Genomic DNA, 25272 nt, shown 5'->3' with positions numbered 1-25272 from the left:
CTCAAGAGAGCAGCAGCGAGTGACCATTTCTAGTGATGACTGCAGAGGCAGAGAGCACATATTTCAACTGTAATTCAAATCACAGCCAAAAATCCACTCAGAGCGAAGTTCCCCAGAAGTTTAGCTCTCCACAGAAGGTTTCTGTGTATACTATCGTCTTCCCAGGAACATCACCAAGTTCTCTGGCTGATGAAAAATTCTAAACACTGTGCAGTACTGGGCAGCTTCGTGAGAGAGAGCTATACACCAACACAACATTCATGACTATCCAAGAGCCTGAAACATACAATATATCTCTGAAGAATAACATGTTTTTTTGTACCCCCAAAAAAGGGATCTGAAACAGGTGATCTGAACCAGCTCCTTTGAAATTTCACATATTCTCAGAAGAGGGTGTTTGCAAACAGGACCCCACAGGCATATCACTTCTCTAATACGTGCCTAGTTTAGTTTCACCTGTTTCCATGTGCTCCCTTCCCAATTCCTACAACTTGCTTGCACATCCTGTTTCACTATGAGCATGAGCTTCTGCCCCAGGGCAAGTTTACCTTCACTTCTCCCTCATGGGGATGAATTTAGAGAACAGTCAGATTAGGAGCAAAGACTAAACAGACAAGTTTACCCCTGCAGGGTTTAGCCCTGCAGGCTTTGAGCCTGAATCAAGGTGCCACGCATTGCCAGAGCCTGCCTTTCTCACATGATTGTGGCAGTTCTTCCCCACATGCTTTGGGCATCACTGACCTGGCCAATAGTGGCAGGTCCATCTTCTCCACTGAGAATATGCAATAGCGACCTCTGAAAGAGAAGCACAAGGTAGAGGAGGTCTACTGAAACAAGGGAGGAAGAAGGAAAGGACACCCATAAAGCAAGGGAGGAGAGACAACCCAGCTGTCAGTGAGGGATAGGGAGATCTGGGGATGCTGGAGGTGAGCAGAGGCCAGACAGAGATCTGAGGATGGACAAGGACAGCCAAGGGCAACAATTCAGAGAAGTCAGGTAGAAATTGAAAGTGTGGAGGAGCCCACTACAGCACAGAGGACACTAAAAAACACCCGACACAAGTAAGGCATCTGAGATAGAAAGCAGTGGCATGTTTCACTCAAAGTAAATATCACATCTGACAATTTATTTTTTTCAATCAGCTGTCACCTCAGAGGACTACAAGAGACTTAGGTCTGCATTTACTTTACCTAACCTAAATCACCTAGTTCAAGCATTAGGTGAAATGAATTGCCATCTGGAGGAGGCTCTCTTTCTCCATTGACACTCTGTCACAGAAGGACCAGGCCTCTGACCTAGGCACCAGTGAAAGGTGCAGAGACACAGCCTTAGGAGCAGGTAGCTCCCAGGCACTCACAGCGCTCGGTACTCACTAGCAATCACAGCAGCTGCCTTTCCTCTTGCCAAACGTGCACGTTCCCTGGATGGACCTTTTATCGTGAGGAATTCTTGTGTTGTTTAAACATCATTTAATTCTTTATTTATGAAGCGCAATTTCATATTTTAAATGCACACAATAGATTCCCCCCCCAAAAGCCTTTCATAGAAAATCAAAGTACTTGAGGGAAAAAAATGAAATCCTGCCACGTGGGCATCAACAACTTCCTCTATGTGTGTGCATATACACATGCTTGCACATGAACACATGTACATTCACACTGCAGTTTGGGCAAAGGACTGTTCCCCCATATGTCCTCAAAGGGAGGACAGAAAGAGGTGGAGTGCGACATGCTGTCACACAGCCAAGCCATGCTGCTCCACCCCAACCTCGAAAACAACCAGAACTGACAGCAAAGCCCCATCTTTCTGTGGATCCCTCCCATAACCACCTCGCCTCCAAGGCACATCCCTGCCACACGCTGTCGCGGCGCCTCTGAGCCCCGAGCTGGTTGTGAGCAAGCGGGGATGGCTACAGCACCGCAGGCACACTGGAGCTACTTTGGGACCTCTGGCCTCGCACCCCTCTATTCACGCCAGCATACTTTTAGGCTGCCGCAATGAATGGCCGCACTGCCAGCCACGTCAGTCCTTAGGATGCAGGAATCTGTGCTTTGCAAACTGATACCAAGCCCAAAAGCTTCCAAAACCAGGAACACCACAGACACACATACCCCCCTCCCCCCACCTTGGAAACAGCATCAGCTATACCCCAGTTGCACAGGTTCATTTTTGCTCATTTGAACAGGTGACCAAACAGAGCATCTCAGGCAGCTCAAGGCAGAAAGCAGACGCTCAAGTGTTTTGGGAGATGGGACCGCACGAGATCCTGTCTCCAAATCCACCCACAGGCTGACGACACCACCACAGCCACCACTGCAGCTACTCTCCGTGTCTGAGCCAACAGGGTCATTAGTAAGAGAGAGGGGAAGGAAGGCCTCTTCTGAGTGGTGGGAACCTGGAACGTAGCGAGGAGATTTAAAATGGGCAGTCAGCATTACACGATGAGTTATTAATATTTTCTTATTAACATTATTACTGTGCTCCAGATCTGAGTTTGTTTTGTTATCTCGTCTTCCCTCCCCAAGCAAACCTGCTGCACGTTTTTAAGGAACAGGAAAAATGCCGTGACCAGTTTTTCAGGCCTTCTGATTCAGCCATAAAAAAGAAAAAAATCCTACAACATTTCCCTTTTGTTTTTCTAAATAAAAATAATGTATAGCCCTAACTTGATAATAAATATGCTCAGAAGCTGTCCTTAAGTAAAAGCTTTTGATAACAAATTGCCTGTGCTAACTGCTATTTTACTGTTGAATTTTTTATTATTGCTTAAGCACTGCAATTATGCTAATAAGCCTGAGAGGATGGTACACTAAAGCATTGAATGTGACAGATATAATACTCAATAAAATGTTACTCTTACCTGAAAATTAGAATCAAACAACCTTATTAGTATTTACGGATATGGCATCTTCAACATGTTTCTTAAGAGGAATATATATACTCAACAGATAGTTTTGAATATACCCTGCTATTTCTCATGCTTCCACATGGCTTAATTCAAGGTGACTGTTACCCCCTGCTGCTAATTTACAGTCCCTTTTGGAATAAGGAAAAAGCATGATGTTTTGTGAGACACGTGAAATTCCTGCAGCCCAGAAGCCTCTTCCCCTCAGCACCTCGAGGACTGCAACTCTCCCCGGAGCCAGGACAGGCTCCTGACCACGTTAGCAGGGACTTGGGGCAGACAAAGGCCTCAGAGGATGCAGCGCAGAGCCAAGGCATAGATCCACTACCCAGGCATGCAGTCACCCGATAGTCTGTTTTTCCAGTATTTCTAGTTTTATGTGCAAGGCAAGTAAATCTATCAAAAGCTTAAGTTATTATCATTTACAGGTGCTGGGGAAATGGCCTTGGTTTTTAAGATGGGAAGGACTTTTAAATTTTTTTTTAAACTGATTCTGATAAGGAAATAAGACCCATCTGTTTCACTGCAAGTTACAGTGTTATAAAGGTGGACTCAGAATTGCTGGGTTGTAATACGAGATTTGTCACTAAGATGTCACATGACTTTCTACAAGTCACATTGAGGTTTTGCACTGCTATTTTACCACACAGCCCTAATCCACCTTCTCAATTAATAGCATAAGTTTCTCAGAGCATGATCAGCCTTTCACAACATGCACCCCTTTTGCCTAACATAAGGGTGCAATGGTCTTGGATCCAACCTCTGGGCTCCACTGTTGTGCAAAGACATTGCAAGCTTTGTCACTCCTTTCCAGCGGGTAAAATAAGCAGTCTTCAACACCTTCACTTTCTCATCTTTGAAATGAGGAAAAAATAACCTCATATCATCCACATTCTTGTGAGGTAACTGTATTTATGTCCATGACCAGGCTCTATAAACAGACCATTTTTATACAGCACACTGGTGTGGTTTTCAGAAACTTCAAGTGAACACTTAAATAACGGCTTACAACTTCAGTACTTGCACTGCTTTCACCCACAGAAGTTAATTCTGCTGACAGAACCACAGAAACATTGACAGTAAAACATTACATTTTCTGATAGGCAAACAAGATTTTTGTCACTGAACCCTGCAAGTCTCCTCTGCGGAAAACATTAGGTTGACACCATCTAGGAACTGTTTCAATGAACATTCACAATGGGGAAAACCCAATCGGCTGCCCACCAAAATCTGGGATTCCCAAATTGCTCAAAGATTCATACTGAGCCACCCACACAGTGCTACTCACAACACACCAGAATATACTGGGACTTTCTTAAGCCATGCTTATAATGCATGTTCGCTTGCACTCAGAGCAGGACTTCTGTTCTTAAGTGCATGGAAGGAAACAGGACTGCTTCACAGCATACAGATCTTAGACCAGCTCCACAACACCTCCTTTGCGGGTGGAAGCAAGGAGCACAGAATTAGAAAAAAGAATTTTCAGTTGCAAAATCATTCAGATAAAACTACGGAATTGACCTGAGCTAGCATCTCTGAGACATGGGAGTCTGACCTTAGGGCTCATCTGCCCCAAGTCTGCCCTTGTAGGGGCATCTCAGATTCCACATCTTTGGACCCAGCCAGCAAGTTAACCACTCACACATCTGTGAAGGGCTTTGAGACCATAAGGCAAGCCTTCCCATAAAGGTGGCAGGACTCATCTCTGCCATGTTGAGTGAGTCCTGTCATTATTTTCAACCCAGCAGTGAAAATCTAAATTGAAGTTTGGCATATTGTTTTCTTTTGCTAAACAGCAACTTTCGAATGTTAACTCCAGTCCTGACAGGCAAATTTATGGAGTATTCTTTGCAAATAATCTTACCCTGACCGGTCCAAAAGGTCAGAATCATAAAAAATAATAATAACAACAATAAAAAAGAACAAGGTTGTAAAGCCATCAGTGCCACTGGTACAACCCCTCAACTTACTAACCGTCCTTGCAACAAGGTGAACTACAAGGTCTTAGATTTATTTGATTGATTGAGATCAAAAGATCAGGGGGCACACAGTAAATTGTATCCTGCCATGAATGTGTTTTGCTCTCAAGATTTGAACAGATAGTTGCAGGAATTTTAAAGCTCAAGACGAAAAAAAAAAATGTACAAAGGTGACTTCAGAAAGGCATCCCCTTATTTTTCTCTTGACGCCATCTGCATTTCTTAGAGCTATTTGAGAGTTTCTTCCATGTTCCTGCACCCCTGGGACACAACAGCTTATCTCTGCTAAACAGAAGATGATATTAAACAATAAGACACTAGTGTAACTCTAGGGGAGACACCAGTATTTGCGGATGTTAAGGATGAAAGGCAAATATTAGAGAAACCAAACAGTTCCCAACAAAGTCCAACAGGTGTTAAAGTATTTCCCACTGACTTGATTTGAATTTTAGGTGTCCTAAGACACAGGACATTCTTTTCACTTTCCTCCTTAACCACACAAGGAAGATTAAATACTATCTGAACTCATCTCATCTTGTGATAGTTGCTCAGAGATACCAGGGCTGCCCGACACCTACTTAGGCTTGCCTGGGTAGAAGGTTTGCAGTCCCTAACTCCTGAGGAAGCAAGGGTACTAAAGAAGCAACCATCTTTAGGATGCAATTTCAACACCCAGCTGGTGAGCCGGCATTTTTACACATAGAAAAAGCCTGCTGGGTTTGCTGTCATGATGGCACAAAAAAACTCAATAGAGAACAGGAACAGAAGAATAAGAAAAGAAAAATGAAATTCTCCGCCATCTCACCAGCCCTTGGAAACAAAGCGGAAAAGTAATCATTTGGTTCCTGTGTACTTCACCCACATATCTTGTTTACGTTCTCCTCAGGTGCTCTGATAATCCTGAATTTCAGTATACCTGAATCGGTAGCATTGTCCTCTCACATCACAATAAATCAAGAGATTAGCCAACTGAGAATGAGAGTAAAACCATTCTGTGGATCGCAGAAGAAATACAAACTCTCAGGAAATTGCTACGAAGGAACCAGAAATGAGGCAACCACCTATTTTTATCACGAGTTTAGATTACATGTCAATGACCAAGGATTCCTTTTCCATGAGCTTGCACTTCACTCGCAAGGGACCTCACCACTCAGATAAAAAAAAAAAGACACAGAGCACCAGAAGAACAGCTGTTACATCAAAGCTAGTCATCAACCAGGCAGCTCCTTCTACACAGAAGCACTGAGCTTTGCTTTTTACTGTTAGTTTTGAATAACGTTGCTCAGATAAGAATATCACAGTCTCCAATTTCTAACCATTGACAGGTTAGAAGAACTCTCCAGAAGTCATCTTGCCCGTTTCCCTACCACAAGGAAGGATCAGTTCTCCTAAACCATGTTTCATGGAGCTTTCCAAACTTGTTCTTAAAGCTTTCCAATGACTGAAAATTCATAACCTCCTCAGGCAATACATTCCAGTGCTTAGTTATTCTTAATGTTAGAGATCATTTGCTAATGTCTCATCTAAACTTCTCATGCTGCAATTTATGCTTATGACTTCTTGATTTCATGACAGTGTGCAGATTTACAGTTTGCCCCCTCTCTCCAGGACAAGCTCACTATTGCCAAAATTTACAAGCTCAGGCACCAGTGCAACTTGCCCTCTTTTTGCCATTGTGCTTCTGCTCTAAGTGAGTTCTTAGCACTGTGTGTCTGCGTGTGCATTTCTTTTCTTACCTAGGAGAACAGGCAGCTAAGATATCACAAGGCTGTTTCAAGAGAAGAAGCTCACATCCAAAGGCTGATGCATTCAGGCACACTCAATTACAAAATATTCTGAAACAAGAAAAAGAAAACATTTATCTTTAGGATGGTAGGCAGAGGGTCCATTAGGAAGGAAAACCACCAACTCTGAACTGCAGTTTTTACCACTCTATTATTTAGCATTCAAACAGATCTTCAAAAGCAACACCAATGACTGTAGAAACGTCTTTCTCCACCACTCAAACTTAACCACATATTCTCTGACAACTACCATAAGGATTTGATTAATCGCTCTCCTAGGAACCAAAGTGCACCCCTGAATTGGCAAAAAGTTCTGCCAAACCATAAGCAATACCCAGTACACATCAAAATCAGAAGGCTCCACCTTCAAAGGTTTATTCACAGCGACAGAGGATAAATCTTAACGTTGCCACTGATGACTTTATTTTCAGGATCACTGAAACCAACAAAGGCAAGACTTTTAGTTTACTCTAAGATTTGAGTGTGCATAATTATGGGATACACACATAAGAGAAAAGCTGTATTTGATGAACAATTGAGTAACTTTAGCATTCACAGCATAGTCCCTACCTCCTAATCTTTAGGGTGATCTATCTAGCAAAAAAAGAAGTCTTTCTCCTGAACTCAAGGGCTTGGTGAAAGAGAAGAGGGAGTAAAGAAAGGATATACAAAAGCAGCATTGGAGAAGGCAGGGGTGGAGCTCTGAATGGCACAAACATCCCATATTTCGTCAGCATACAAGCAACAAGGCAGTGGAGTAATAATACATTTGCCTTCACACTTTTGGAGGCTCTCAGGAAAACAGACCCAGACAGAAACAGCCTGTTTGCCACTATATTAACTTTTGCCAATGGATCAGCTTTCACACCCCACCTAGCGTAAATTCCTGGCTTCCACTAAACAGGGACTGCTGTTAGGCCCAGAGTACCAAGTGGCTGTGTAACAAATAGGCATTTTCTAAGGGCTGAAACCCAGAGCCACTGAATTCATGATCCACTGTGAAAACAAGGTGCCAGCTACACATCTACGGGCTAAAAATGCCAATGCAATCGCTCAGTGTCTTCTCTGTTGTCCACTCCGTCCACCTGATCATCCCTTTCACTACTGCATTTTGTCCATCTCCAACTTTCCACTTGGGATATTTGCTCTTTTTCAGTCCCTCTCTGTTCTGCTGGACTTTCAGTTTCCTTGATCATTTCACTCCTACCAATGCCAACACTTGCAGCCAGCCCAACTGCTGTCAGCGCAGGGAGGTGACACACTCCTATTTAGCACAAATTTGGTAATGGAAGTGTTGTTTCCAAGGCTAAAGGTTAGAAGGCAAATACCTGCACTACCAATATCCCTACAGCACACAGTAGCTGGGGAGACTGAGCAATAAATTCCTTTACTGAAGATGCAGAACTCAAAGTAATGTCCAAATGTATGATGGCCAACTCAGCAAAGACCTTAAATGCTTGTGCATCTTCAAGGATGTAAGTAGCTCCAATGACTTCCACAAGACCATCTGCAGTCTCAGATGAATCACCTCCATAAACACTAGTGAGAGATAAGTATGTTCAGCAAGGGATATACATGTGAGGAGTGCTTCTACCATGAAAATACATCCATTTCTATGGCAGAATTATGACAGCTGTTGAAAACCATGAAGTAGTATTGAATGGCAGCCCAGGACAGGGAGCCAAGAAGACTACCACATGCAATTGAAACTGCCAAGGGATTAAGTTAGGTCAAATGTAATTACACAAACTGGAACCTGGCCAAGGTACTGGCTGGTTTAAGAAAATTAAGAAAGGTGATCAAAAGTTTCAGAGATAGAGTCCTTCTTCTGTTAATTATTTGGTGAGTCAGTCACTGAAGCCTCAGTACTCTGAGAGACTGTCTGAAAGGGGAAAATATGAGGCATAAACTTAAAAGGCATTAGAAGCGATTAGCAAAAGCCTTTGTTCTCCATGGCAATGCTACCTGCACTTGTGCACGAGTGTCTTTCAAGTTCATGCTGAAAAGCGGCCTTAGTTCCTTTGATACTTCTGGGAGGAAGCATTTAAGTTTACAAATATCCGACTGTCAGAAATTACAGACAACAGTCGAGGAACTTTCGCGTGTCCCAGCCAGGTCACATCTAGCTCTAAATCCAGCTCTCAGACAGGCAGTGCTCCTGCTGAAGGGAGGAATGCAAACAATGACACATGGAAGCTCATTTAGACCCAGAGTAATGTTTACCCTACTTGCTAGTGGTGTATAAAACCCAGGTCACATGGAGAAGGAAGTTGCAACCATTTGGGATAGTGGCCTTTGGGACAGTGGCCTTCTAGCCTTCTTCCAACTGTTGGAAGATTGGGAGCACACAAGGCACACAACGATAAGAACAGAAAAGACGCCTCACAGTCAGACAGCTGAATGTCAGTGAAAAATTAGACCCTGTATCCTCTGCCATAAGCCTCCTGAATGATGGTAGCCAAGCCATTTAAATCAAAATTTTCCCAGATAGTTACTGTTGTGCCTTTTCTCCCTAAACACACACAGAGGCTTCTTCCAGAAGAGCCAAACATTAACAATCACATCTGACTGAGACTGGAACTTCTATTATGACTCTACAGAGTGCTACAAAAAATGAAGTTTTCTGAAAAAATCAGGCCTTGTAAGTCTCAGTTTTGGCACCTGAAATTAGTAGATGCCTCTGCTCCTTATCTATCCAAAAATATTATTAGAGATACACTCATTATTGTCTACAAAGTAGCTGGATGTGACAATACGGAAATGGAGATGAACATTTTGGCTATTTTATTTGGTGAATTGTCCAGAGGATGTGCATTAAATAAACCAAGTCTTTGACTGATGAGGAAAAAGATAACAATTAAATAACTACCTCCTCAAAAAGTGCTGTACACCATGAGTTTTGAGTGACATGGTTTGCTCTGGAAGTGACAGCAGGTGAACACACCACTAAAGACTCTGCCATATTGATTTTGTGCACTTTTTTTTCTTTTTTAAGAAAACAAGCCAAGAAAAGGCAGACATTTCACAGCACAGATTGATGCAATTTATGCTAATGGTCTAAGTGCAGTTAGATATAAGTAGCAGTTTGATTCCTTTTATGGAGAACAGTCAATGGAGGATGAGGTCTGGAGGGGACTGAATGCCAGCAAGGCACAGCTTTCCCTCGCCACAGCAACACCTCCGTCATGCTGCTTCACAGCTAGCAGGACAAGAGCTAAGGGCACAGGAGAAACAGTCTCCCAGTCACACTACCATCTTGCAATGGCATGCAAAAGCCGGGGGCAAGCAACTGCGGAGAAAGTACATCAAAGCCGCAAGCTGGAGGACAATCAGTGCACTTGGATCGTCCAAAAATAGAGTTGCTGAAGTCTAGGAAGTCTCTGTCGAGCATGTGCAAAACTGGTATTTTTGTCAAAATGTAAAAACTTGGCCAAATCTTCTTCAAGAAAGCAAAGAAATAAACACCCCAAATCCCTTATCCCTGTTGTTTCTCTGACTTCGCGAGTCACCTCCTTGGAGTCTTCAGGCACCATACAGATGGCAAGGACATAGATTTATTCTTTTTTTTAAAAGACAAACAAAACTGCTACTATTTTTCGCATTCTTCCCAATGTCTCCCTAACCAGCCGTTCCAAAACAACTGATCTGCTTTGGCTGGAGCTGTCAGCAATAAGAGGTTTTGACAGACGGAGCGAGCTCAGGGAGCACTTCCTGGAGCTCACCTGTTCCTCCCTTCGCGCACAAGGCAGCGAGAGCCACGTGCCCATCTGCACGTAAGGGCGAAGGCAGAGGACCGATGCCAGGGAGACAGCAAAGAATATTTTTTTCTAGCGTGACCACACTGACCACGGCTCAACATCAGAGCAGCCGGCCAGGGCAGGCCAGCCAAGAGAGTTTCGTGCTGAACAGGGACCTAGCTGCCGAGAAGACAGCGCAGAGGCCTCCAGGGCACACGCAGTGAGGTCTCCCTAGAGCCGAAGCGGTAATTAACCGATATTGATAATGGCCTCTAATGCCTGAAATGAAGTGCAAGGAAATGGCATAAGGAGGACTAATGCCAAGCAGTAATAAAGATAGAGTCAAGGCTGTTTCTGAAATAAGAAATTTTTGCTTAGGTTACTCGCTATTAAAAAAAAAAAAAAGTTTCAGCATGCAGGGACATCCTGTTCACTGTATTAAATTAAAGGGATGATTCAAAAGTGAACAGCTTTCAGTAGGCAAGGGGGATGAAAAATCAATTTCAGGTTGCTATGGACAACTAGGCTGTTTCCTGTAAGACTAAATCTGATTCAGCTCTATGAATCTGAAAACTAAACATTCCCTGAAATGCACCACACACACACACTCTCTAAGTAAGTAAATACAACAAAATATAGACTCTGGTCATCTCCCTACTTTTTGCTGAACTAAAAGACACACTCAAACCTGCTAATTACTGCAAAATACAGGACTGAGGTTTTGGCTCAGCAATGGCTTTCTAACTACAAGTTCAACACCTTTTGCTGCCTTATAGAGAAAAAAATATTTAATGACAGCATGGCATTTGGCAAAATGAACCAGAATAGTGCACAAATTCATCTCTCTGAGCCCTTTTATGTGTTCTGGGTTTATAGCTATGTCTAAAACAACCTTTGCTAATCCAGCCTACTGCAGAGCTCAGCTAGCAAAGGCCAAAGGCAGCTCAGCCCGGGGCTTTCAGCCATGTCCTGGCCAATTCCCAATGGAGGGCAATTTAACCTGCCATGGTCTTTGAATAGGAACAATATTAGGAACAATATCCCAGAAGCAGCCAGGCAGGTACCTCGGATGGAGAGAGAGTGGGGGACACAACATGGCAGTCATGGCCTGGGCTTTGGCCTGATGGCTCTCATCTCTCCACACTTAACACCAGAGTCGCTTCAAACAGGTTTAAAGCACCTTTCCCACTCCTTGCAGTAAATAAAGCTGTGTGGGCACAGGATTTCATTGTCTCTACACCTGTGGGAAATTCTCCTTCTCCTACACATCCTCGTCAACTGAAGATCACAGAAATGCATTAGGACCTGCTCCTCAAACCATAGGTCCCCTAGTCCTCGTACGAATCTGAACGAGAACAACAGGGACTGACAGCAGCCCCGAGTTGGACCCTCCAGCAGCGCACCCGCTCATCATCTTGACCCAGGGAGCCTTGCCACCCTTCCACAAAACACATTCGTTCCTATGGTCCTTGGGAGCTGGAGGGAATTAGGAGCCCTGCAGAGATTTCTTGCCTCATTTAAGAAAGCAGAAGCACCATTCGGCAATGAGCACAGCCACCAGCTCAGTCACAGCAGCGGCCAGAGAGCGCAACCGAGCAGAGGGAGAGGGAAGGCCAACGCCAAGCATCCCACTGCTCCACAGCTCTCGCCGCTCCAATGCACCGCAAGGCACTCGGAGGGGAAGCAAAGCCACCTGCCCGGAGTCGCGTTCGGCTTCAAGCGGGCTTGAAGGAAGAAAATGAAACTGAGCATGGGGTGAGGGTGGCAAAAGCTTACATCCCATGAAGAAATGGAATCGGGCAAGGGATGTCTCTGCTCCATGAATGCAAGCACCACTACTGAGTGGTCTCAAGGCACGAAGCTGGGCTGGCTACAGTCGCATGCAACCAGGAGAATAATTTTGTTTCTACAGTCCCATTCAGAGCAACAAGCTAGCCTTGAAGTGTCCATCTGCATCACAAAGCCAGTGGCAGGCAATGAACACCCAGCCAGCTCAACTGCCCACAGTTAAAAACAAAGGGTAAGAGCTGGACACTAAATCCCAAACCACAGATTGGAAAGTTTGGAGCAGAGGAGTTAAGGCATTTGATTTTGTACCCTTCCCCAACAGCTGTTAAGCAACCAAATAAATCCATCTAGATCAATCTCTCCATCAAGACAACAGGAAACATTGCCATCCTACGGTACTATGAGTCTTAATTTTTATGGAGCAGTTGATGTTTTTCCAATGAAACGTACCATTAAAATATAAGATTTTATTAGCAAAATCAATGATGTGTGCAGAGACAGTCCCTTGTTGCTTTTTTAAAAAAAGAAAAAAAAACTATGAATACTTACAAATTTGATAGCAATACAGAACATCGTACAATTATTACAGCTGTTTTACAGGATTCTCTAATAATGATGGCCCCTGTTTCTGGTAAGACACCTTAAGGCACTACCACAAAAGAGCAAATCAAAAAAAAAAACAACCCAAAAAACTGTGGCTCAGCATTTGCCTGCTTTGTGCTATATTCTTTGTACCGATCAAACATTTTTCTTTAAAGCAAGAAGAAAACTTTCTGGAAACAGAAACAACACAACACTTGCAGAAATATTTACCACCTGCATGCCCGTTTCTCTTTCTCCACCAGTTCCAGTGCTTTGTTGCATTAGAACAGTAACTGGGGAAGAATTACTCCCATTTAAGTCTAGCAAAAATGAGACCAAGAGAGAGTCATGACCTTTCAGCAGCCACCAGATGCACGATGCTCCTAACTGTGCACCCAGGTCAGGTATCTGCAGCATCTGAAAACCCTCTGCAGGCAATCTGCCTATTGGAGAGGCAGGACTAGAGTCCTGACACCCATTTCTCCCACTATCCTTGTTGACACCGCAGGCTCTGCAGCTCCAATGCCCCATCTGCAGCTAGAGCTTTGCAGCAGGCTGAGCTGGGGAGCTGGAACAGCACAGGCGCAGCTGCAGCAGCTGAATCCCCATGCCCGCGGGGAAGCCAGATGTGCACAGGAATCCAACGGCACGTCCAGCACTATCATCCCAAGTAGCCACCATCCTCACCTCCCAGGGGGAGGCTATCTGACTATTCTGTCCTCCCAGCTCTCCAAAGTCACCTGTTTTCACTTGGTAGCTGTCATCCCTGTGAATACCATGGTAAGCAACTCAGACAGTCAAGACATTGGGACATCCCAAATCCATCGCTCACCAAGACCACTGATCATCTTCTCAGCGTGCTATGGCTAAATCACAAGGAGCACCATGAAGGCTCAGGTACCACAAAGCGTTCAAGAACACGCTTATGTGAAGTGGAGCCAAAGAATGACACCTGTCAGTTCTACTCCAAATGTTTTTCTTTGTACCTGTATCTACACATTCACAAAAGTCTAAGGTATATTCAGAGAAAAAATAAAGTCTCTTTACTCTACTTGACTTTAAACAACCTCTAGATGCGTGTGGGGACAGATGAGGAAAGAGTGGCAAGACTACCCAACAGATGCTTGCATTAGCATAAATTTGCCATTCGTTCCTCTTTCTTCTACCATCTCAAACTCCTCTGTTATCCCCTCTGGATAATATACAATGCTTGTTGCAAAGTACCGTCTCTGAGAACAGAGACAGCATACACTTGGTAATGCAGAAGTTCAAAGTGCTGAGCCATGCATGACCTGCAAGTAGATTGTTGCTATTTTCTTGAATATATAAAAGGGCTCTGCCTTCACACAATGCTGGAACCTGTCATCATGAAACACCCTCCTATTATAACATGGCCCAGAGGAGCTACTATTTTGGGCCCTAATAACGTGCTTTGTTTTACAGGAAAGCAAGAAGGCAAGTAGCATGGAACAACACAGATGTCAAGTACAGAAACAGATGGGATCTTCACAAAGCTATCGTATCGCTTTAGTCAAGTACTATCACAGTCCATCCTCTAGATGGGAAGGGATGGTGCAGAAGTCAGCTGAAAGGAGCATGTGGAATTAAGTAGCATCATCACCTCCAAAAGGCCAGAAAAGAAACAATACAAAATTGCTCGCAAGGCATTCTGATTCCAGGACAATAAAGATGATTCAAAGTTGTTAGGCTGCTTTTTTCTCCACTAAGAAATGGCATTTTGGGTAAACGACAATTGCCCAGTTCTCCCACCTGTTTGGTCCCAATGAAACACAGATAGCATCCACAGAAAATGCATCAGAAAGCACAGTTCACATCTAAACCATGGTCTTGGAAAAGTTTTCCCTTAGGAAATGAGTGGAAACAAAGCTAACTGGGGTGTTTCTGTTACAATGGCCCCAGGTGTTGGCAGACAGGCTGGCTGTATGCAGACAGTGATGTGATTCACTCAGTTGTGGCTTCCAGTCCACAATTTGGCTCCCAAACACTCGAGGAAACCACATCACCTGCACTGATGGTTCGGCTCCTGTGTTGTTTAAGGAGGTGTCTTCGCACAGGATGAGTCAATGGCAAACCCGAGAGGCGATAGACTGACTTGACCTTTCTCATTCACATTCATGAGAGGATCCTAAACCCAGGGCTTCAGAAACTTGGGTATGCTTAGAGATATCAGGACCCATATCTAACAAATACAGGGCTCATACTTATTCTATACAGTCCTAACTCGCTGAAGAACATCACCTGAGCAGCCTGTTGCTGAATTCAGCCATTCATTCATGCGTGTAGTTATTCAAGTAATGAAGGCTGCATGCAGAAGGAAAGCTGAAGCCAGATTATGAATGAAGTAAGCTCCAGAATCAATTCCCTTATCTGCCCTCTGCCTACCACTAACTGGAAGATGCTATTCAGGGAAAATATGATTTAAAGGCAGAGGCTAATGATGAATCAGATTGATTTTTCAGGCAAGCAGGACAAGAAAATAAATGCAATTGCAGTCTACCTGCTTGCAGCTTGCCAAGAGTCATACCAAGTTTTAGGACAATCTGGCCTCCTCTCCCCTTCCTCATCCCAGTCCCTTTCCCTCCTCTGTCCCCCACCAAAGAGAGAAAAACCCTTGCAGAAAAGAAATTCACTTACAGAAGACAATAAGTGTTGCCTGGAGCCAGCTCAATACTGGCTTCCCTCTCCCTGCTAAAAAGTACAGAGTCTGAATTAATGGATGTGCAGAGGGTCCACTTTCTGGGGAAAAGCAAATTCCAAGTGTGCAGTTCTGAGGAATGCATTGTATGTCTGGTATTCAAGCTGTGCTCTCTTTTCCTGTTCCTTTTTTTTGCCGTATATGGAGCTGAGCACAGCAGGCTGGGTCGTGGAGTGCAGCACTGTGTGCTGAACGTCTTTAGATTTCCGACTCTGTTTGTCTTTACTGGAAATCCAATCAATCCATCTAGGAAAAAGGCTAGTACATATACTGCAGAGTGTTTTGCTCAAACATCAAGCTCCTGACATAGAAGGCAAAAGAAGAGTAAGCTGTACCAGACCAGCCTAACAAGGGTTCATGTAGAGGGATGCATGCACACATACACAGGCAGTAATTTTCTTAATTACTGCAGTGAAGGGGGGGGGGGGGGTTGATTTATGCTAACTTAAAAGTTTGCAACTATTGCAGCTACAGTCCTAAAGGTTGTTTCCTAGGTTAGCAAAGTTCAAATCATATCTGCGTAGGAAATAAAAGGCAACCTGGCCTTCAGTGTATGCACCTGGGGCTGGAAGGATTATGTGACCTCAGTCACAAAGAAGTACATCCTCTCTATGTCCATTGATCTCTAATACACACAGATTAAAAATGGGACTGTGGGACTGTGCATTAGAGATGCAAGTCACTGGGAATTCTTTCTCAAGTCCTGACAATCTCTAAGTTCAAATCTATTGTAGCAACTTCAGAAGCAGACTGAGATTTCCATACCCAGGATGCAATTACATTACATTCTGAAAAATAAACTCTTTTTGGCCATTGCTCTTTCTACTGTAATCAACAGACTGTACCCCCATGGGCAGGGGTATGGGGATATATATATACTTCACAGGAACAAAAGAAGAAAACAGCAATACTCCTCCAACAGCAAGAAATCCTGGATCACAAATACCCAGAAAAAGTCTGCATCAACTCCAGTTTCTCAGTCCATTTCTGTATCAGAAGATCAGCTCTCATTCCACTCTGCAGAGGAGGGTGGTGACAAAAGCCAGAGAGATGAGGAGACAAACGTAGGCTCAACCACCTTTGGGGTGCAGCAAGCATCCCCAGAAAAGCTCTGGGCTGGAGCAGGAAGGAATCTCACAGATGTGCTGCCAATGACCGAATTTTCCCCAGTTCAGTCCTGGCTCTTCCTCTCATGCAAAAGGTCTGAGATCATCTGCACAATCAGCTATGCTGTTCCTTACTCCTTGGCTACTTCAGAGCTCCTTGCTTTTGTCTGCTTTCCTCAGCCAGGCATCAGGATCTCAAAGTAGGCCACACTAGAACTGCCCAGGAAGAAAATGGGAAACTTTAAAGAAATCAGCAACTTAGTCCACTCTCTCCAGTACGTTGTCGTTGACCCTCGCCAGTGGTAGAAGCTTTAAAGGATGATGCAAAACCCCCATAATAGGCAGGTACACACTATTCTGCCCTCAGATTCTAGTGTCTAAAAAATAAGACTGACATAATCCTGAAGCGTGAAGTTTAATATTGCTTCCAATTTTACTTGTGTGTGTTTGTTTTTGGTTTTTGCTTTGCCAAAAGTTATTAGTACTGAAGTAATTCTTTGTACTGGATGCACAGAAGCATCCAATCTCCCTTTGCATCTCAAGTCACTGGCCTCTAGCAACAAGTCTCCTCTAGCAACTTTAAACAACAGGTTAGGTGACAGAGTTGTTTCCTTTTTATGAGTTTCAAAATTCTTATCTTTCAGCTTAACCTGACAATCCAACTTGTTTGCACATCGGAACAGGGAGAACAGACACCCCAGAGCTGCCTGCCCCAGACTTAAGAGACTTCTCCAGCTTTTCTGGAGTCTCCATAGTCTTTTCTCTCTCCATAGACTTTTCTCTCTCCTTTATTTGTTTCAAAGACGACAATCCCAATATTTTCAGTCACTCTCCAAAAGGACCTTTAGAGGAAAGGATGCTACCCTGGCCAAAGAGGGATGTTTCCAGGCAACACTGAGCTCATAACTTTCCTTCGTGGAGATTAAAGGGTGCTGCCCTGCTGGGTGACAACAACAGCCAGGTCCCTCACACTTGGCACCAGGACCACAGTAGCAGGCAGCAGCTCAAGAGCAACCTAAACACTCCCAACTGCCCTACCCTGTCCTCCCACCGCTGCCAGAGAGGCAGAGTCCCATCCCCTTCCTTGCACTGGCAACCACACAGAGCCATTTCAACTCACTAAGCAGGCAGAAAAACAGCATAAGAGGCAGGAGGAGCAAATATTTGGCCAGAAGTTCAGTGAGTTGAAGGAGGTCCCAGACCAGGGCAGGAACAAGAAAGGCAGCAGGACCACACAGCTAGAGCAGAAGGGAGGACTGCAAGATCAGCAGAGCTGTATTCCAGCGCAGGTAGTTGCCCAAACCATCCTGCCGACCCTAGCCCAAAGCTGAAATGAATATAGTATTTTCCTCCACCATAAACCATCTCATAATATTGCTGCATGTTGCTAAACCGCTCCCAAGTTTTATCACAAAGATCGCTGCCTTTGACTGGAGATCCAAGATTACTGCTGTATCGGCAGACAATTGGGAGTCTTGGGCTCTAACTCCACACTGCAACCCTCTCCCTGGAGGTCCATTCCCACCTCCTCCAGCTGCAGGTTCCCAGCCCTCACTCTATGCTGACTTACAGGGGCATGAACACACCTGCACTGGGAGAACGGGAAAAGTAGTGGGCAGAAACTTCTTCAACCAGTTCTGCCACTAGCAGATTCATTACATCAAAATACAGTCTTAAACCTTCAGCCTCATGTATTCAAATGGAGACATGGTGCTCTGAAGCACCCAGTTAAGTTACTTGGATAGAAACATACTATTCAAACTTGAATGGAGAAGGGGAAGATTTCTAGCCTCATTAATAAGAGCCTGAAATTAAAAGCAGAGCTTGTAGTACAGCTGTGATTCCAGCTACCCTGCTGCTTGTGTTAACAGTGTGGCTTTATTATGGTCAGGGATTAAAAACAGCTCCAACAATTTAGAGAAAAAAAAAAAAGAAAGAAAGAAAGAAAAAAAGAGCCACCACCAACAACAAAAAAACAGTAAAATAAAAAATTCCTGTGGGATGGAATTATGAGCAAAAAATAGTTGTGTGCCATGTGGAGCACAAGTGAATGCTTCCTTCTCCGCTGCCAGCAGACCTCCTTTCCACACGTGCTCCCCCCAAGTATATTTGTCCTTTACCCACGAGAAGTCACCCTGTGTCCTGCCAGGCAAGGTTCAATAAAAGCCACCATCAGCCCTGCTGCAGTGTCTCACCTCTCATCCCAAAGCAGAGGCTCTGCTATGACTATCCTCCGAGCAGATGGCTTGAAATCATTTTTGCTCCTGCTGCCTAAATATTATGGCATTAAAAAAACAAGCAAACAAAAAAAAGTCTTCCAATAAATGACTAATATGCCTGGAACTTCTCAGGACCCACTGGTCTTCTCAGAGCAGGCAGAGAAGGTGGAGGATTAAATGGCGGGCAGGATCAGCAGGCCCACACGGGCTGCTCCACATTCCCACAAAAGCTCATAAAAGCCTCTCGTGAATCAGGAGAGCTCGCTGGGCGCGGAAGAAAGAGCCGAACAAAAGCGAACGCACGTTTCTTCAAGGTGAGCTGGTTACCCAATCATTCCTCAAAAGACAATTACCCTACTTGCCACAACACCTGCCCATGGCAACCCTTCTAAGAGCAAGTGGTGCCAGCCTCGTTCTTGGCTAGTGACTGAAACATCTCACAGGACAGCTCTGACTGCCAGCCTTTCACACGCTCTACCGGGGCAGAGGCCGAAGTACAAATAGATGAAGGAGCAGCGGGGGGTTAAGTATTATCTAAGGTGGTTTTTACAACACTGAGCCAGCTCAGCACTGTGGATTAATCCTGTGTGAGGTCACTGGAAATAACTGATGTAACACTGATCTCCATCAGCTGAGGATTTGGTCCCTTTTCCATTGAAAATAACCACCATATATTAAAGGGGAAGAAGTGGTAAAGATAAATGAGCCCTGGATACTCCCTGTCCTGTAGCTGTGTACAGAGTTCAGGACAGGTCCAAAGGCAAGAAAATATATCCCTTTTTTTTTTCCTCCAGTCCAGACAAGTGGAGCAGAGAGAAGTGAAGCAGCTTACTGCAAACCCCACTGTAAGTCAAGGACAGAGCCAAGAATAGAGCTAGGTGCTCAGACACTATCCCAGGACTCCAAGCATGCAAGGGGCATGAAGTCAGGGGCCATGAAGATACTGCTTTTTGGGCCAGGTGCCAGTTATAGCTATAATCGAGGCAGCTTTGTTTTGTTTGGTTGCTTTTTGAAAAATAAACTTGAATAATTTATTTGAAAAATGAATTTAAATGTCCTGAAGCTAACAGAATACGAAGCTAGTGGGAAGTCAGGTCAGGCAAAGGATGAATTAACCTTTCCTCAGCTTGTCACTATTATCACCTATTTATTCATTGGTACGGAGGGCAGCCCCCTGAAACTGCAATTGAACAACAGCCTGTCCCCCACCCATCACTCAAAGCTGATGGGAAATTTTGGCAAACAGCAGCAGGGCAAATCTTTCCCTATTATGCCAGTCTGGAACAAGAAAGCCTCAACTTGCTGGGTCTCTATCCACTAATCGATGCCTTGAAGAACTTAGTCAACGCTGCTGAGATTTGAAGGCAACAGTTCCCTGTGAACCCATACTGCCAGCAACTGCCAGACCTACAACTCTTCCATCAATGTAGAAGGTTTGGCCTTTAAAAATGAAATGGGCCAAATCTGGTTTATTAACCAAAGCTGCCTTCTTTCCGTTATGTGACTATAATCCCAAGGCCAGAGACCATCTGTAAAGTTTTGCTCTGTGCAACAAATTCCTGCAGCAACAGCAGAGCCGTGATACTCCGAAGCCCGCCTCCCAACACAACGGCAGTTACCTGCACCTGAAACAGGCCCAAATTTCTCCAGTGGTTTCCCATGGAGTCGCCCAGGACGAATTTGGTTCCCATCACCCCAGAATCCTACCAGTGAAAGTGACAGTGGGAGCAGGCAGCAGATCCTCAGTCCCTTCCTTGCTCTGGTACGAATGCAAAATTGCTTCCAGGGATTGAAGCTCCCTTACCAGTGATGTGACTATTGGATGAGACAAAGTCACTGCTATTTTTGGAGACAAAATGGTGGCTTCAGGTGAGCTTTTGCTGCTGTAATGAAGGATGATTAAGTCTGAACCAAACGAAGAGGAACAGTTGTATGACAACGTATGTGCCTAGACAGCTGTTCTCAAACGCATGCCAAGAACATTTTACACTGTTCATTTTCATAAGCTCTGAAACTCCAAGCCAGGCTGCGCAAACCTGTTATAATTCCCTTCACTGTACGGCTACAAAGTGTTTCAATATAATTTTACTTGAAGCCGTGACCACAAAAATATCACAGCTAAAGTGGCAAGTCCCCAGCAACCACACAGCTGTCTGCACTATGTCCAGGGATGGTTTGATAGCATAAGAAAACAAAAAACTCCTTTTTTCTCTCCCAGCAGAAGTCTCTAGTACTTTGAACATATTTAAATTAAAACTAATAAACCCCACAATATGCTTTCTTTCTTAAACTCCAATGCACTTTCTAAATACCAAGGTGACTGCAACCAAGAGTCACTGCGGCTTAACAAATTTGGGTTAAGTGACTTCACAGTGGTTTCACTTAAAGCATTTTACCGTGCATTTGCACCAGGCTAGGAGCACACACAGTTGCCACAACTCAGCTACCATTACGCTGTTATAAAGCATCATCTGCCTCTAGCCTTGCACTCACTGAAGAAAAGCACTATCCCCATCTTAGTGATGGGGAAATGGAGGCTCAAGAACAACAAACCACAAGAAAAGGGGCAGGGGGGAAATGGATGGGCTGCATACATACACTCCTGGCTTCCCCAAATAATTTGTTCAGTTCAGACCCACTTCTCCCTGTACTCATCTCCTCTGACCTGAGCCCACACTCCCAGAGGTTTATACTTCTGCTTTAGCAATTGAGGTGTCACTGACACAAGGCTCGGAGAGGAGCAGGTGTCCTTCCAGGGCTTCAACGTTTCAGCGACATAACAACCAGCTACTGCTCAGGAAAACATCAGCATTCAAGACAATGGTCCTTGTGATCTAAAGTAGCTTTAGAATTAGCTTTTGAGAGTTTTATTGGAATTTAACAGGTTAAACAAGTTAATATATCAATCCTACCAAGGACTTAGAACTTTGTACCTACACAATGGAAGACTACATTCATTAAAAGTGTCATAACACACCTACAATACAGTATTACCCCATTTCCAGAGAAGAAATCTTAGGCACCTGTAGCAGTGGTGAGTTGTCAAAGAGAAAGTGCCACAGTCAAGGAAAGAACCTGTTTTCCAGCCTAACGCAAGAATGCATGCTCCCCCAAAGCCCAAGTCTTTTCAACCCTTTTGGGCTGACACCTCAAAAGCTTTACTTTTCTTTCTCTTTTTAAAGCATGCAAGCCATGAGGAGCTATGGAGACCTGTGAGCTGCTGCTTCTCAGAGAGACAAGACACGACTGAACAGCATCTCTCAGCAGTACCAAGCCGGTAGCTTCCAGTTTCTGCCAGTCTCCTCGCTCCCCAAAAGATAGTTCATGGTCTCTCTAGACTGAGAAGCCTACTTTTCCACCAATCTTCTGATAAAAGCAGACAGACATCTTAACCTAAGACACATGGATTGACATAGCTAGGAGGAGAAGGATGCCTTGTGATACTGCTCTCATCTTGCTAAAGTGCCATTTGTATTAGTGGGAGTTAAAATGGACTTGAAACATTAGCTGAGGACTTCCCTCAGCAAAGGGGCCCATCCAAGCACCTTAACATGAGCAAACACCCTCCGTAGAGTGACCTGAAGTTGGAAGGGTTTCTCTGGGCTAAAATTAGAGAGAGGACTTGATTGGAAAAGCACCCAGCATCATCACTGGTCTCAGCAAAGGAGGATTTACTACAGTGAGGACTAGAAAGAGGATCTGTCCAGTCTAGAGGCCAGAGGTCCAAAAGGCAAGCCAAGAAGTAACTCATTCCCTTTCCTAACAAACTGTGTTTTCATCTGGAAGTTGCTTGGCAAATTTCCTACAAGAGGATGCAGCAGGTCAAGACAAGGGTTCACTCCCGGCCAGGCTGAGCAGGGACACGAAACAAGAATAGACAGTGCTTTTTGCAAACAAGGGCTGAAACACCACAAGGACCATCTGTGGGGCCCTCTGCAGACAGTGAGGGACACTGCTGACCAGGACTGTGGTGTATTAGGAACAGCTTGAAGTAGAGCTAGGATAGGGCATAAGTAACCACGTGAAGTCTTTAGACACCCAGCTACACTTCATCTGCCTTACTAACACCTTTGGTTTCTCTTCTCTGGGAAGATTAAATGCAGTGGCATTCTATAAGAAAAATGTCATTTAAACTCCTTATTAAATGTAATTTCCTCTCCCACCCCTTTTCATTAGCAACATGCAAGCATTCTTCAAATGATCCTGTTATTCACAGGCAAAATGTTAGTCTTATTACAAAGAACCTATATATTAGCACCGTCTATTATTATAAATGTGAAAAGTTCTACTGAAAAATCAATTCAGAAGCAAAGCATCCCATCCACCTCAATGGGAATTTACTTAAATAAACCTCATATACAGGGAAACCCATAAGTGCTCGGGGAACAATGCTCATATGGGGAAAGATGCAGCAGTAACCACATTACTTTTTCCTTCTAGGCAATAGCTTTCCACTTAAATATTATACAATGCACCTGCTTATTATTCTTATTACACCATATTGCATTCAAACCCATGCTGCAAGCAACCCATTCATTGGGGAAAGAGTTCAGGAAGGAAAAAATGACATTAAAGGAAAGTAATCTATAGTAGCACATTACACTACACCAGTTTCAAACAGGCTGTCATTCTGATCACACCAGACGGCATTTTAACTCCAACAGTATCCTTCAGTGAAACATCCTCGTTACTGCATTATTCTTGCTACGCTGAGCCCTTTTGAAATGAATGGTACAAATTCTCTTAGTCATTTCAAAAGGACTGTGCTGCTCAGAGCACTTTAACTTTTTACATAATCTTTTCCAATAACTTGCAAAGTGCTAAGGCTGAAACAGGTCATCTTTAAAGAAAAAATTAAAATAAATAAATTAGTACCTGTCCTGGGAAGCTACTACAGAACAATGCTGTGAATCCCAACTCAAGGGAGTATTAAGGACATTCTCAGATCCATGCCGACTCAGAATATCACTTAAGTACATGATTAACTTGCTTTGACTTCTGTGGAACTTAAACATATACTTACATGCTTTCCTGATCGCTCTTAAATCTCTTAAATACTCGCTTAAGTCAGATCCTGTTTTGTAGGCATGCTGCATAAGCCGTCTTCCCCCCAGCTCATGCCCTCAGAAAAGCTCTGGCTCCTCAGCCTAGCTGCAGATCAGGTTGCCTTAATTCTGTGCTTAGGTACGGACCAAAATGTTTCACTCTGAGCTTTAATAACCACCCTCAGATTTGGAAATGCCTTGTTTGGGACAGCAACTTTATGAAGGATAAGCTCTATGTTCTAGACTTGATAAGCGATGCAAAGACCAATGTGAGAAGCTACAATAATACCTGAGACAATGCTCTGCCCAGGTAGAACAGGCAAAAGTCCCCCTGGGCCTGGCCCAGCCAGGTACTAAGAGATACTGAAAGCTCCAGCAGCCTCCACTGAGACCAAGAGCTAGTCAGTGGCAATCAAACTCTTGACCCCTGCCAGGGAATGGCTATTCCGACCTGGAGCAATCAAATTCAAATCTACTGGAACAAGGAAGCTTTCCCCAAGGAAACCATCCTACAGGAAACCTGAAACAATTTCATCCTAGCTATGTTTGCTCTGGACCACACTGTGGACCTGCTCTGGGCTGTGCACACACTGCAGGTACCGGGAGGACTTTCCACTGGTCACTTCTGACCTAGTGAGGTATGGGTTATGGCTAAAAATACCACAGAATTTTGCCCACGTATACAAAGAAAGATGCACAGAACCACAATCAAACAGCCTCGTGGCTTCAAACGGGACACCACGTTCTAAGGACTCTCCACCAAGGTAGTAACTGCCCACAAGGAAGAACGGGACTTCCTCTGAGTTCCCAGAGGGGGTTCCTCTTCCACTGCGCATCTGGGACAGCTAAATTTCCACATCATTTCTGGTCTCTCAGATGTCTAGGGTCTTCTGTGGCCCAGAAAAACAACATGAAGCAGACACCAGAAAAACAGGTGCATTAAGACTCCATCGGCTCCTGCCCTGTGCACTTCCAGGTGCAGTACTGCAGCCCCTCACCTGCCAAGATGCTCCTCATCAATCCCAGAGTGTTTTGGATTCCCTGACCAGGTTGCAGCATCACAGAGGAAAGAGGTCACAGTTCAGTGCTGTATCCAGGTGCTTTCGAAGGACTGCAGTCAGCTGGCCTGTGCTACACACACAGCCACACGTTCCCCACCACGGGAGCTAGTGCATTACAGTCTCAAGTAGGTAACAAAGCAAAGCTGCAGCCATGAGTAAGGAAAGATAATAAAATATGGTATAAAGTATGCTTTAGTCCCACCAGCTATGGCTGCTGCTGCCCAGGAAGGTGTGCTGAAAATCTACAGCAATTACCAGAAGCATCTGAATTGGCCCCATTATCAAGGAGCTCTGGTGTTTCAAAGCAGAACTTGAGCCAGAAAAGCCCCTTTGCCCAATCCCTTCCCTTA

The 25272-nt window shown here is 44.3% G+C and overlaps 1 protein-coding gene across 12 annotated transcripts in view; it reads right to left on the bottom strand.

Annotated features, from left to right (window-relative positions):
• Positions 1–25272, bottom strand: part of LPP (LIM domain containing preferred translocation partner in lipoma) — a 367548-nt gene that overhangs the window by 281832 nt on the left and 60444 nt on the right. For 6 of the 12 annotated variants that reach the window (XM_064516781.1, XM_064516778.1, XM_064516782.1 and 3 more), the window contains one exon: positions 6621–6719. The exons of 4 other annotated variants lie outside the window; for them this stretch is intronic. The gene's annotated coding sequence lies outside the window, so the exon portion shown is untranslated. Of the gene's footprint in view, positions 1–6620; positions 6720–15430; positions 15724–25272 lie in introns of those variants that run through there. 2 more of the 12 variants (XM_064516784.1, XM_064516787.1) reach the window with 2 other exon arrangements.

This window comes from Dromaius novaehollandiae, chromosome 9 (assembly GCF_036370855.1).
Source record: "Dromaius novaehollandiae isolate bDroNov1 chromosome 9, bDroNov1.hap1, whole genome shotgun sequence".
Taxonomy (NCBI): Eukaryota; Metazoa; Chordata; class Aves; order Casuariiformes; family Dromaiidae; genus Dromaius; species Dromaius novaehollandiae.
Note: the sequence above shows the minus strand (reverse complement) of the source record. Positions and strands in the feature narration are given on the sequence as shown.